This window comes from Hoplias malabaricus, chromosome X2, assembly GCF_029633855.1.
Source record: "Hoplias malabaricus isolate fHopMal1 chromosome X2, fHopMal1.hap1, whole genome shotgun sequence".
Taxonomy (NCBI): domain Eukaryota; kingdom Metazoa; phylum Chordata; class Actinopteri; order Characiformes; family Erythrinidae; genus Hoplias; species Hoplias malabaricus.
In genome coordinates, this window is record NC_089819.1 from 52,705,168 (window position 1) to 52,720,847 (window position 15,680).

Here is a 15,680-nt window from a genome sequence, read left to right on the forward strand (position 1 = left end):
GACACAGAGAGAACACACCACACACCTCACAGACAGTCACCCCGGAGGAAACCCACGCAGACACAGACAGTCACCCGGAGCAGGAATCGAACCCACAGGCCCCTGGAGCTGTGTGATTGCGACACTACCTGCTGCGCCACCGTGCCGCAGTCAATAATATTGCATCCTTCTAAAGTTGGAGATCTAAAGCTTCATCTTGGAGCAAACTAAACCCAATTTTCTAAAAATATTGTAATTTTGTGATCATTTGGTTTTTATTTATTTTGTGAGATGAGAAAGTGAATACTCTTCTGCTTATGAAGCCCACTGTGTGGAGGCCAGGCTCTTAACTGTTGCTTCATGCAAATCTAGCATTTGCTGCCACCTTGTGGTAAAGTGTGAATTTACGGAAAGTCCACAACTTGTAGATTCCACAGACTCGTGCAACAATTTTAATAACCAGTTTCAAACTGCATGTTTGTCTAAGTGAAGTAATTCAACAGGTCTTGTAGTGGGAATTGATTGAAATTGATTCCAAGAAACTGAAACTCAAGTGAGGAGGGTGTTTGAATTTCAGAACTCAATGTAGTGTGTGAATAATGCTTTTTGAAAAAGCACTGAGGTGACATGGGTGACCCAAAATATGTGCTACAGCGGCATTAATATTACAATTTTAAAAAAGCCTATGTGTAATATTGATTAAAATTAATAAAACACACCTGTGGACTGACAGAAGCAGCAGTAAATGTCAGTGCTGTTACTCTGTAAACGCTCAGTGTCTTACTTGGTCAGAACAAATAGTTGTACGAATCAACATTCCTTAAACATATTTTTCCCTACACTTCATGGCTCTGGGAAACACAAAAGGTCACTTTCCCTAATCAAGCTCCTAGTTAAACTCATCAAGTAATTAACAAGCTCTTCACCTGCTGAAACAGACGTGTTTGAGTGCAGGGAAAAAAAGAAAAAATGATCACGACTCTGGAAACCTCCGCTCTTGATTAATTAATGTCCAGCTTTAGAGTTTTGTGACTATAACACCACTGTCTGAGGCCTTTTTATTTAGTCATGGCCTGTTTAAAGCATCATGGCAGTACATGGCTGAGCAAACAGTGACATCCCCTCACTTCCCCCCCATCTCAGATTCCTCATTAGCCCCAGTCCCAGTCAAATGAGCCTTGTCCTGATTATGCCATGGAACAAATCGCAGCCTGGGAATATTCCACTCGCTTAACTGCACTGCCTGAGGGGCTTGACTGCTCCGAGCAGGAAGATATGAATCAGGCTCTGACGAGGTTAAACATTCAGCCAGGGCCACTGGACGGTGAGCTCTCTAACCAGTGGCTAAACTCCAGTGCCTGTCACTTTCAAAGCGAGGCCCACAGGTATCACAGGGATAATTTCCACTCAAATGTAAATCAAAGTGTAATCAAACAGTTCTGACAGGTTAAACACTACCAGGTAAACATCATGTGATGTTGTGTAAATTGCATGCTCAAATCTAATGTGGTTTCGGGCCGCATGTGACATTTCCCCAGATGATTATTATTACCCTAAATTTTGTTTGTTTAATGTCAGTTTAGCAGCAGCAGTTTCCTCTAAGTTGGTGCAGATAATTGTACATGAGACAAATTAGCTGCCTGTGCTAACGTAGACCTACACAAAGTAGCAAACTAGTGCGCAAGATGATATTTGTGTGTTGCTTGGCAAAACCCAGTCCCAGTCCTGTCATTAAACTTTGGGTGTGGGTGGGACAAGTTATTTAATAAATAAACAAAACGATCACAATAGATTGTGGCTTATTACTGTTCACAAATAAATAAATGAATGTAGAACTGTTGTTTAAAAGCAATATCAAACTCAAGGTCGTACTGTTACTGAATATTACTCGTACTGTGCTGATATTTTATAAACCAGCCCTCCATCTTGTGTGGTATTGCTTTATAATGATTCGATTTCAGGAATTGAAATTGTACTTTCAAGAAAGGTCATAAGGTCATTAAACAGTCTGACTGTCTGACCAAAAAGGAAAATTCATATATTTAATGTAAAGATGCCTGCTACTACAGCAATGAAGCAAACATCACGTCTGAGTTTCTGAGTTTCAGTGATGATGCTAGCAGTCAGTGTGGTGTGGGATTCAGAAACACATTACCAGCAAATTCTGTGAAAGATGATGCACACACTGTTGAATATATACATTAGCAGGACGTCAAATATACAGAACTATTTCTTACATAATCTTAATTTCAGCCCAATGTCCTTTTAAAAATGTCAACAAAGGAGCTAATAATTATAAATTAGCAGCACAATTATCACAGGATAAACAGATTGCGTTTATTTTCTGTACTTCATTTTAATTTAGTTATTTAATGCTCTAAATGTCCACAAGGTGGCAGGATTGTCCACAGTGTAACTAATGTGAGGTCTGCGGCTTTATTTATTTATATGTTTATTTAAAATAGAAAACCTACCCCGATCTGAAAATTAATTTGAATAAATCACTGGAAAAATTATAAATCATTTTTAAAAATGTGCAAATAAATGACAATTTATGCATTTCTTTACGCAGCATGTCGTGTCATTGCTGAATTCAATGGCAGTGATTGATCTGAACTGACTGTTCCACTTATGTCTGAAACAGAGCAAAGATCAAGAAGAGTGTTCACTACATGAGAAATTTCTCCTCTTTTAGAGGATGGTGTTGGATTTAAAAAGATGCTGAATGTCCAGAGCTCATCGTCCAAGGTCGTGTGAGCTGACGGTGACGTGTGGGTGTTCGATTCTCCATCAGAAGTGATGAGGTCATGCTTTTTGAATATCCCCAAGGGGAACAGTATCAGGATTTCAGCTGTCTCCTTGCTGTCATCTGAGCTGGGTCTGATTCACATATATTTTCTGTTTGCAGCTTCATTAATTATGAATGAGCCTTGGTGGTTGGTGTATATTTAACATATTTGCAGAAGAGAGTTGCCAGGAATAGCCTCTCTGGCTCTGGATTGAGTCTGGAGGATACCTGAGCAAGCGGGAAAAATAGACTCATGGGCGCGATCAATGTGGCGTGTAATGTAAACTGCATTTGGGTCTCGTATAAATAGCCGCCGTCTGATATTTTTGGCATCAGTGTGGGGGGTGGTGGGGGGGATATATCGGTTATATCTCCTGACGTCTCACTCAGAGCGGCACTGGATGGAGCCTGGAGGGAAATGACCGAGCGCAGATCCAATTCCATAGTCAGCCTGCTTCACTTTCCCGTCCCCTTGAATAAATGACACATGACAAAAATGTAATAAAGTGCTGTGATTGAATGTGTGACTGACGTGGCTGTGTTATGTCTGCTCTTACTTCTTTTTAATTGAACCACGGCCTCCAGGCGTGCTCAAACCACTCAGAAATGGATCTCAGACAGGATCGGGCCCCGTGCTTTGTTTCTCTCTTTTGTGTCGGTCACTCGTTCTCCTTCCTTTTAGAAAAGTCTTACATTAAGAATGGGGTCAACTCACTTTTACAGGGCAGGTGTGTTATGTATTTGACACAGTTATTATATCTGTGCAGGCCTACTTCTCCATTATGTGTCCCAAAATCTATAGACATGTAGTGTTCCTTCAATAATCGAAGACAGGGAGCCTGTCCCCCTTTGATGCAGCCTGTATTCTTGTAGGAAGGCTCTCTAAGTGCTTTGCATTCAGCCGCAAGAGCATTAATGAGGTCAGGTATTGATGTTGGAGGATTGGTTCTGATTCACAAACCCCACTCCAACTCTTTCCAAAGGTATTAGTGGAGCTCCGTCACTACAGAGAACACAGATGCTTTGTTCCACAGACCAATAGCGCAGCGGTACACCCCTCTAGTTAACGTACCCTAAAGTGTAGCTGCTCCTGTTTTATTGATCAGTGCGTTTCTATGGAGGTTATACAAGCTGTGTCTGTACAACTGAAAGCCTGTGTCAGCGGTGAATGCTATTCTTACTCAGTAAACCTTGTTCTTTAAGAAAATATGGGCCTTTTAAATAACCATCTCTGTAAGTATTAGTATTTTTACATTACATTTAATTAATACATTGCAACTTTAAGTGTAACAGGGTCACAGAGGAATCACTGGCCTCGAGGTAGGGACACACCTAACCTATGTGGCGCCAGTCCATCACAGGACGACACATGTTCACTCGCACACGCACACTTTAGAGTAGCCAATGGACTGTGGGAAGAAACCGAAGCATCCCACGAAGAAGATCACACCAAACTAACTGTTGTGTCACCATGCCGCTTTTACTTTAAAGTTACAGCTTCAAAATCATTGTGATCCTTCACTGAGCAAGAACAAAGGTAGATTAGAGCCTCTGCCCTTGTTATTCTTAGTTCAGCACTGCAGAAATTGCACTCTGTAACTTCAGGGGGAGAGTAGGAAGCCACTCTTTTCCTCTCTCTTGCTCTTGATTTCAGGACAGTGCTGTAAAAGTGAATTAGACTCTGCAACTCTAGGGGGAGCCCAAGAGCAAGAAAACCAAATCTGACGTAGTGTTTCTTTAAACATTAAAAAATCCTCAACAATGCAAAGGCTCTACATCAAAAGCTTATCCCAGGACCATACATCCAGCCAAGACTCGTTCAGGAGCCTTAGGTTTAATGAGACTATTATTTTGTGCATTATTTGAGCTTCCCATTTTTATTTCAGACGATAAATCAGTGCGTTCTGTAATAGTTTATTATTTATTATATTTGAGAGTAATAACTTGGCTGTTTTGACACCGGGCTCTCTCTAAGTGTTGTCGTCGTCCCTCACACTGACCGTGAGAAGCACAGGGCATACATGTTTTGCTGGAGAGAGCACTTGTCTGATTAAGTGCTCTTCTAATTTTATAAACACTGCATTGTTCTTGTGAGCGTCAGGCGGCTGTTCGGCTGCGTTTACGACTGTAGAGGGCAGGCAGAGAAGGCTGGGTCACTCACACACAATCTCTGCCTCATCATTTGCCGCCTGATGTTGCCATGGTTTCAAACAAACAGGCTGACTCCTCCATCCTATCTCTCCCTCTCTCTCTCTCCCTCTTCTTTGCTCTGAACAAGCGTTCTGTCGCTGTCACCCGTCAAAAGAAATCTAACAGATTGCAGTCCTAAAATATCCCTGTAATCCCCCCTTCCCTACATGCCTCCACTTACTGCCATTTACACTGCTTTAATGGTGCTTTAATACACGAGGCCTCATTTCATGTTCAAGGAGACTCTGTATGAAGCTCCGTCTCGACCTTCAGCTTCAGACATATAGGTGTCCTGTCAAAGCACAGCAACGTAATGAGGCACAGAGCACTGGCTATCACAGCTGGCAGCCTGTCAGCCCCCTCACGTCCCCCACTCAGAGCACCTCTGACTGACCCCTCACCTCAAGGCTAAACATCTGCGGTCTTACAATGGACTGATTTTGGGATCAATGTGATTCTTTAAGAAAATGGACTAGATTTATACTGAAGCCTGTAATTGTAACATTTATTTTAAACCCATGCTAAAGTATTTTAAAATTGCAACTGGAGGAACTGTTTACAAAGGTTGAATCTGTGTTGAGCTGCTAGAGAGAAATTAGGTGTGAATGCGACAGGAAAGTCTCCTTTGTTCTTAAGCTGTTCACACATCTCCACAAAGGTGAACCAGGAATCAGGCATCAATAAGTGAGTAGAGCCAAGCGGAGTAAGTACCATGCTGTGGAAAAGTGCCAACAGACTCAAAGGTTCAGATTCAAAGGTTTTCTGACATATGCACTGTACAAAGGTAGGAGATAGAGTTCAGTAAGGATGTTAAACGATGACCAGAGCTGTTACACCACTTGTTTATTTGGATCAATATATCATGACTCCTTTCAATGTATTTTAACACCCCTACCACACCAGGTCAAGGCTGGGTGTATTGACCACTCATAGAGGGTGATGGAGCGTGACTGACCATTTAGTATCCAAGATACTAAATGGGCTTCTATGGTCCCGTGTTGTTCTGCTATGTTGGCTGCATGTTGTGAAACCCCCACACACTTCCCTGTGATGTGAAGACCTCTCTATTTAAGTCACTCACTCTCAGGCCAGTCAGTATTTTGGCAGAGTTGGGTTACGTTATGGAGAGCTGAGAGCAGTGTGGCATGGCGGAGAGCTGCTAGCAGTCACTCGGGCGCTTCGCGACTGATTCAGTGATTCATTATGGCACGATTATTGATTCATCCTCTTCATGGCAACCCTGCAGATCATAGCCAGTGACACATTATGACAGTAAGGGCAGTTGCTGGGGAGCCACTCAAACATCTCTGACAACGTCTGTGCTGGAAACAGGGGGTTAGCTATTACAGGCCATACAGGAATCCTTATGACATAGCACATATTGTATGGGATATGATGCACCTTGGGCTTTCCCCACCCGTAGGAAATTTAAAAACAGAAAAGATCTCCTTAGCATTTCTGTAGCTTCTATAGTATCTCTTGCATGTGCACATTCATTTGAGTACATGGAGTCTCTATCAACCCGCAAATCCTGGAACAAGACGACCAAGTCAGTTTTTTTGTGGGCTGCCTCAGTCAGAACATGGTGTAAAATGAGCCATCCTGATTTTGTGCTGCATCTTACATTGCGTGCCGCCTCCTCACGCGAGTCTCTCTGATCACACACTGCACCCTCATATATGGGAAAGCACAAAGATTACGTTAAATGGAATTAAACAAAAACATTGAACACAGAGAAACAAAAACATTCAATAAAAACGGAGAAAACAAGAACAGTAAAAAAGAGTACTGAGCAAAAACGGCTAAAAACCAAAGCTTCTGCTCCTCGCTCCTCACTGCTTTTCTGCTATTACTTAAAGGAAATGAGGCTGAAACAGGACTGTTTAGAAGGGGAGAACACTGCTGTGGTGTTTGATCCTTGTGGTATTTTGACCAAAGCAGATCACAGACCTACATTAAAACGTGTGGAATAATGATGAATTTGTAGCTTTAAATCTCCAAACGCTCAAACAAACTAATTAATGCTCCAAAGGCCATTAATTAAAAAGACTGGATTAGAACTTTTTCTTTACTCAAAGTGCAGCATCTCTGTCTTAAAGTCTTGTCTCCGGATTGTTGCAGTTATTCTGTAAACATAAACACTGGAAAAGGCTGACCTTTGGTGGACGGTCTGGCACACTGTCCTTTTTCTGCTCTCTGTCACAAGACAAAGCAATGCTCTTGAACATGCCATCCCTTTACCCTTTGACCCCGAGAGCAACACTCTTCCAATCGCCAGTTTCTAATTGGGAAAGTCACAAGTCTGTGCCAAGCCACATAGCAATCTGTTACACTGTGTTTCAGGAGGAGAAGTCACTCCCACTCAGCACTTCACATGGCGTGGATCCTGATGCTGATTCCCACACTTTGGGCTCAGTGTTTAGATGATAAATTACCAGTAAAGTGCTGGAAGACTTTTTACAGGTCACACCAGAGTTGCTGTGCTGGAGTAGTATTGCCTGTCGAATCAAAGCACACACTGTTTTGGCCTTGAGTATCACTCAGGCAATACAAAAACACTTTCCCAAAACTCCCATCACACTCAGGTCAGTATTTATACGGGAAGTAATTTGACCTGGGCTTTTCCCCACTCTTGCTTACTGTGATAGTAACATACAGTCCTCTTATTAACTACAGTACATAATATTCACATACAGAACTAACACTCACATATTTATACTTACAGTGTAGAGTTGTACAACTTTGATTTATTGCTAAGTAAAAGAAGAAAAATTCTCTTTTTTTAAGTTTAAATGGCCCATGTCATGCAAAATAGCCTTTGCTCTGATCTTGTCTTTGATATTATACTTCAAGAGTTGTGTTTGTTAGATCGAAGCACACACTCCTATAGCCTTGAGTGTTATTCCCAAAACACCAACCTACACATGAGCCAGAGGGGTCAGTCATGCACCTACTAGAAGTTTCCATCAGAAGACTGGTGTGGTCAAAACATAGCTCTTCATTGCCTGTAATGAAGCAAAGAAGTCCCATATATTGTTATTGTCTCCATAAGAAGTTAATTTATAGTTAAAGAAATACAGCAGAGCATTAAATATAGGTTATTTTAATATACGTTTATTCTCAGTAATTATCTGCCAGTTCCACCAGCCCATTCATTTAAAATGGTCAGGTTTTGTTCAGCATCTATGTGTGAGTGTTAAAGGCATGATTTAACTGGCTGTAATACATAATATCACCCACGTAACAAAACATGATCATCTGCCATAAACATAGATTTACTGTATACTTCAGTGGCAGCATTAGTTCTTAGCAGATCGTTACCAAAGGAGCATTCTGTTCACACGAAAAACTGAAGCACTACCTTGGCCTTGCACCACTCATGCTATACATTCCCCTACTGAGACCCCCCCATTACACTCAGACCAAAGGGGTCAGTCATGCAGTCGTTAGAAGTTTCCATCAGAAGACCAGCCTGGTCAAAAAATAGCCCCGCAATGCCTGTTATAAACCGAAGAGGTGCTATTAAAAGAGGACTAGTCAGTGGAGTTGTTGGTGTGACCCTATCTTTAGCTTTATTCAAGTCTCAGTGTTGACAGCAGCCCTCGCATGCTTTCCAGTCAGTGTCCAGCGAGGCCACGTGTCCCATGGTGCACTGTTGCTGGAAAGCTCTGCTTTGGAGAAAAGCCCAGACCACGTGTGTCCAGCGCTAATAACGCTAACAGCACTGCTATTACTCTAATGACAAAAAGTGGCTTCAATTCTCTCTGCTCAGTTGTTGTTTACATTAAAATACCTGTAATAAACAGCGGTGATTGCTGTAATCATCTGGGTCTTCTATTTATAACGTGGAGTTCAGGATTAAAATGTTCCTTTCACAAAGAGCCTTTAGCATTCCAAAATGAAAATGTGTACTTTGTTTTGTTCTGAAAACTTTGAAACAGTCTGCTCTGCTCTAAATAATACACTTAGACTTTCAGCCAAGATGCTGTGTGAAGAACAGAACTAGTTCAGAACGCAAATATAAACAGATCTATGAAACATTTGCCACTGTTAAGAATAAAATTTTGCAGTTTTGATTTTTAATCCTAGGAAAAATTCTTAATTGGTTTAGTACTTTAATGTCCTGTGGATCACAAAGCTCCAGGGGCCTGGAGGTTGTGGGTTCGATTCCCGCTCCGGGTGACTGTCTGTGAGGAGTGTGGTGTGTTCTCCCTGTGTCTGCATGGGTTTCCTCCGGGTGACTGTCTGTGAGGAGTGTTCTCCTTGTGTCTGCGTGGGTTTCCTCCGGGTGCTCCGGTTTCCTCCCACAGTCCAAAAACACACGTTGGTAGGTGGATTGGCGACTCAAAAGTGTCCTTAGGTGCGAGTGTGTGAGTGAATGTGTTGCCCTGTGAAGGACTGGCGCCCCCTCCAGGGTGTGTTCCTGCCTTGCGCCGAATGATTCCAGGTAGGCTCTGGACCCACCGTGACCCTGAATTGGATAAGCGGTTACAGATAATGAATGAATGAATGAATGAATGAATGAATGTCCTGTGGATCTTTTATTTTATTTATTTCTATTTATTTTTTTATGCAGGGTGTTGTTTGTATGCTACAAGATGTATCTTGAGTGTAATAAGCAGTCAACACCATGGCCAAACATTTCTAAAAACTACAGCATTCTAAAGACACAGATTCATGCAGTCAATGTTTCTTACATAATAAACCCTGTCAACTTGCAGAGCAGGGCTTTCAGGCTTCATAAAAGCCACAGAAAGGGACAAAGTGGATTAATGGCATATTCATAGATTTCTGAACAAAGCTGAATGCGTGGAGTTACATCTAAACCAACTTTAGGCAATAGGGGATTTGTTTTCATGGAAATAACTTCTAAATATGTCATAGTTAAATAAAGAGATGAGGTTTCAGTGGTTAAATCAATGAAAAGAGGGCAACTTCAAAACCCTTTATATAGAAACATCCACAGAAACAGGCATTGGTCAGTCAGGGGAATTACTACAAAAGATACAAGTCAAAGGTTTGGGCAGCTTCTTATTCAATGTTTTTTCTTTTTTTATTATTATTATTTTCTACACTGTAAATGAATACGGAAGACATTAAAACTATGAAGGAACACATATGGAATTATGTAGTAAACAAAAAAGTGTTAAACACACCAGAATATATTTTATATTTTAATTCTTACAATAAGCTATGGAATCACTTGCCGTAACATGCTGTTGATTCAATTAAGAAAGCTTTATGTATATATAATTATTTAGATGTCTATCAGTTTGCCCTGTGAAGGACTGGCGCCCCCTCCAGGGTGTGTTCCCACCTTGCGCCCAGTGATTCTGGGTAGGCTCCGGACCCACCGCGACCCTGAATTGGATAAGTGGATACAGACAATGAATGAATGAATGAATGTCTGTCAGTCATAATGAATGCTTTATGTAACTTTTTGTAGCAGCCCTTCATTAAATTATTAGCAAAAAACAAACAAGGAAACTCAATGATCTCCTTGCTTGGTAGATGAAGTATGTTAGGTAGGTGAAGTATTCTCAGAATCCACCCAGGCCCAGACTAAACGTTTGAAGGGCAAAGGGACCGAGGTACAGGTTTCTGTAAAAAGCTCCAGCTCAGCTCTCAGTGGACTTGTTATTGGAAATGTGAGCTGAATTCAAACGCGTGGCTTTTGGAAGGCACGGAGGGTTCACTGGAAACAGAAGCGCCCTCTTTCCATTTTCCTCTGCAGAAAAAAGCAGAGCTCACCAGCAAGCCCTGTCCTTCTCTCTCTCACCACTGTGTAATCCCTGTGTACATTTCCAGCAAAGAGCTTCAATAAAAAGCCCAGCTTATCCTGATCCAGTCGTTGGCAGTTCCACTGATGTGATAGAACAATACCTGCCAGCTCAGGACCGGCTATAACAGGGAAGGGGGTCAAATGGACAGTGATATTTCTGTTGATTTAAGAGACATGTGTGAGTTCACATAGGCCGGGTGGGCTAATGTAGATCAGCTAAAGCTAATCTGAGCTCCGCCTGGATGCGGGAGGCTGGTCAGGTGTAGAAACAGAAGTGGGACATTTGATAGTGATGAACTAATCACACAGTGGACAGACACAGTCCACATGCTAACTCAGGGATTTGCATCGGCCTAAGGACAGTTGCTTTAGTCGTACATTACATGGCATGAACTACATTTGTCACCGGTACAGAGTCTTAGTGGTGCCAATCCAGGGCATTGTCCTTGCTTTTCCACATTTTGGGGCCCTCCTGACTGTCATAAATGAAATACTGTGATTTATAGCTGTGAGTACAATCACAAGACCATCACAGACCAGGTACCATGTGGGTGCTTGGTCATTGTCAGCGCTGTGGTGACACATGACATGGTGGGAGTGTTTGTGGATCAGACACAGCACTGCTGCTGGATTCAAATAGTCCACCAACCAAGAATATCCATTCAACAGTGTCCTGTGGGTCTCTGATGAAGGACTAGTGGATGAATATACACAGTATGGACCAACAAGTAGGCATGCCTAATATAGTGGCCAGAGAGTGGGCTGTGTTTAAAAACTCCAGCAGCACTACTGTGTCTGATCCACTTGTACCAGCACAACACACACTAACACACTACCACTACATCAGAGTCACTGGTGCTCTCTTGTGGCCCTAATGGTTGAGTCCTGACCATTGAAAATCAGGGTGGTTAGAGGCAAACAAAGGACACAGAGCAACGTGGACTACAGTGTGTAATTTTAGAACTACAAGCTGATCCTGTATGGTCAGTAGAGCTGATAAATGGTCATTGAGTGAGTTTAGAAACAAGGAAGTCTTTTTTGTATGTCATGTTACGGTTGATGAGTATATATGCCCACTTATGCATAGTTATACTTGTGAATGTAAAATACCAGTCTAGTGGCTGATGCTGTGGAGGGCAATGACAACATTATAAATTTAATGCAGTCATATCAGGGCTGGCCGGCCTTCCTGAAAGAGCAGAGGGAGATAAAAACCCCTGATAGACCCCTCACAGTGGGAGGTCTAGTGGATAGCTGTATTAGAGATGCATTCTCTACTGTATTTCCCATCTGCGAGAGTGGTCAGGAGTCAAACATTTAAAGGGAAGAGCCTGTGAAAGAGTAGTTCTTACTCCGCTATCAAAACACGTCAAATCCATTGAGGGACGAAGCAAATGGCAAATAAATGAGATGTGTAAAAATGTAGAAATCACATCACCTTTTTTAGGGTTAATGAAAGCATAAAATGACAGCGGTACGTTGAGTGAAGGCCCCATGGCACTAACGTTGTTGGTTCGAGGCCCATATGGAGCAATGACAAATGTTGACATTGGACAGAACGCTGGAGGACGTCTAGTTCTGATGCGTCCATAGTTTCTATTTCTTGCCACTGCTGTTGTGCAATTTCATGTCATAGCTTTATTATAACTGCCCTGTCTGACCCATATCATAGCGGATGTTAACCCTTGAATGCGAAGCAAGAGGTAAATAAATATGCTCTTAATTCTACTTTATTCCATGGATCAAACCCAGTTGAATTTAGCATATTTTTCCTCTGTGATATTTTTCTTGGTACAAAAGAGTGGTTAATGTAATATGAGGTGAAATATGATATTATTGGTAAATATATATATTTCTCCCCACACACCAGTCTAATGTGATGTGCTAAAAATCAAGGGACGATACAGTGGTGAGGCCAATGCCTCTACGTTTCTGTAGAAGGTTATGGGAAAGTTATACATCATTATGTTAGCACATATAAAGCTCCAACTGAATTGTTACTGTGGCCATAATAGGCATTCAGATAAACTCTGGGGACTGATTTTAATGAGCTGAAGTGGACAAAGGCAAAACTCCTTAATGGTTTGCCTAGGACACGTTAAGTAAAATAGGGTTAAAAAGAGCAGTGACAGCTCAAAAGGCCACAGTGAAAGGCTGAAGAATGGATTTCTGTCATCCTCCCACATCATTACTACAGCTTTAGTCACACAGACGGCACCTACATTATAGTAAAGGCTGAATCAATAGACTGCTGACATACAAAAAATATCAGAGATGTTGCATTTGGCCCACACACATTCAGAGCGGTGGATGGGGGCCCACTCTTCTGTGTGTGCTCGTGATCCTCAGTGTTCACACCACCCAGAACGAGGACTCAGACAGTGGGCAGAGTGAGGGGGTGGCTGGGCGAGTGTCAGAGGAGAGTCCTGAGAGAGAGAGAGAGAGAGGCTGGACATGGGGGAGGACCATTATGCTAGATGATGGTAAGAGCCTATTACTCTTCTGAAATCCAAACAAGAGAAAACTGTTATTAGACAAAGTTAATGGACACTACCTGGCCATTTTATCAGAAACACCTATCATATAGATGTACTGTATTTTGTAACTTTACAATTACTAACCATTCTGATCTTTACTGAACATTGTGCACATCAGACCCAGACGTATTTGTTGGGATGTTTAAAAAATGCTACTAGCCACAAAATTAGACACTGCTTGCTTTCTGGTAAACAATGACATACTGGGGATTTTTTAAACTGCATCCAACACATGAAATGATGAACAATGTATGACCTCAAACCTCTTTCATCTTAATACAAATGCATATCCACAATGTTGGAATGAACCTGCTCATCTGTAAATGTACAGATTGTAAAGACAAGGCCCAGCCAATGACACTCTGGTGCTCTGACGTTATGTCTGCTAACCCTGAGCTCAGGTTCATGTTCGGTGTGAACTTCTGTGTTCAGAGAGCAGTGTGTGGACAGTTCTTACTGACAGCTGGACATTCCTGGAAGATTCTGGCTACTGTACACTGCACATTATAAATCTGACTAACTCAACACAAGAGAAAGCACTTTATGCACTTCGCTTTTTAAGTAAAAATCTTGAATGTGATTATTATAGTTTCAAATACAGGAAGCTAAGAGAGAAAGATGGGCTTGAGGATACCACACTAATGGAGCTATTATTGCTGAATGTCACACCTATTTTAAACCTATTTTTACACGTCTAAGGCACATGATGCGAGACTAAATAGAAGGACACTGGTGCACTATACATTAGAATATGAATCACCTTTAAGATTGTATCTAAGAGCCTCATGGGCTGCTGTGCTCCCTGCTGCCTTCACTGGCACTGTGTAAGTGATCATATTTATCAACATCAAAGTTTACAAAACAGCTTATTGAGTCACTCTAGATAATGATTAAATCAGTAATCTCACCTCCTGCTAGTGTTATTCAAGTCAAAATGGCAGGGAAGTGGAGTTTTTAAACAAGCAGAAGCTGAGAATTTAGCTAGCAAAACGGCTAGTTCAAACAAAAGCCTGCAAGCAGATTAGCAGGCTAATCTACAAATGAACTTGATCTAACAAAAGTACTACGTTCTTGACCCTGCCTTAAATCACCATGTTACAGGAGCAGGGCATATTAACTACTGTGTGTGCGTGAAGTTGAAGGACTGATGGAGCTGTTACTAAATTAGTGCCACATTTCGGAGAATTTTAAGCTAATTGCCTGAGTGTGTATTTGGAAGTGAGTCACAAGGTTGGTTCACATTTTAAAAAGTGTAAATTGATGTTGCCATTTGATGTAGACAGCCCACTATTGAGAGAGTGATGTTAGAGTGGTTTATTCATCATATATCCGCTACAGCATTCACTGTAATGATGAATAAGGCCATTGTTTATCTTTTTCTGGTGCTTCCTTCATTCAGTTTGGAAGTCAGTGAGTGCCACCATTTCGTCCAGGCCATGTCTCGCTATGAGAACAAAGCCCATCCTAATGGCCACGCCGACAGTGGGAGCTTATGTCAGCAGCGCTGGAAGAAAAGAGGATGAATCATGTGCGCTTGGCATCAGAGTCGAACGTCACTCTAGGAAATTGAATATATAGAGACATATTGCAGAGGAATTGATTACGGTATTGGTTTCGTCACCCTCTGATGACCCGGTGAAGTGCAGCCCACCCAGTTATAGCCCCATAGTGGAAGTTGTGAGATGAGGTCATGGACACACACACACATATGCGGTAAATGAACCCTCACCTTTAAAAGACATTAGAATTGATCTTCTTCACTGTGTGATTTTAATCTGTCCTCCCAGCTGATTATGTACAGTGATTCACCCCTTCTTCCTCGTTCATTGTATCACTTCAGGACAATGGGTAGCCTCAGGGTATTCTACCTCCCACTCTCTTCACTATGTCACCATACTGCTGTCCTAAGCAGTTGTTAAGTGGTAATAGCTGTACATAAAAATAACTGCTGGAGGCATGACTGAATTTATTTGCATGTCATTGAAACATGCATCATTCATTCATTCATTATCTGTAACCCCTTATCCAGTTCAGGGTCGCGGTGGTTTCAGAGCCTACCTGGAATCATTGGGCGCAAGGCGGGAATACAGCCTGGAGGGGGCACCAGTCCTTCACAGGGCAACACAGACACATTCACACCTACAGACACTTTTGAGTCACCAATCCACCTACCAACGTGTGTTTTTGGACTGTGGGAGGAAACTACAGCGCCCGGAGGAAACCCACCGGACACAGGGAGAACACACCACACTCCTCACATACAGTCACCCGGAGTGGGAATCGAACCCTCAACCTCCAGGAACTGTTTGACTGCGACACTACCTGCTGCCGCCAACATGCATCATCTCAATTATTAATTCAAATAATTAACTCAGAAACCACTCATTTATTTGTATTTCAATTA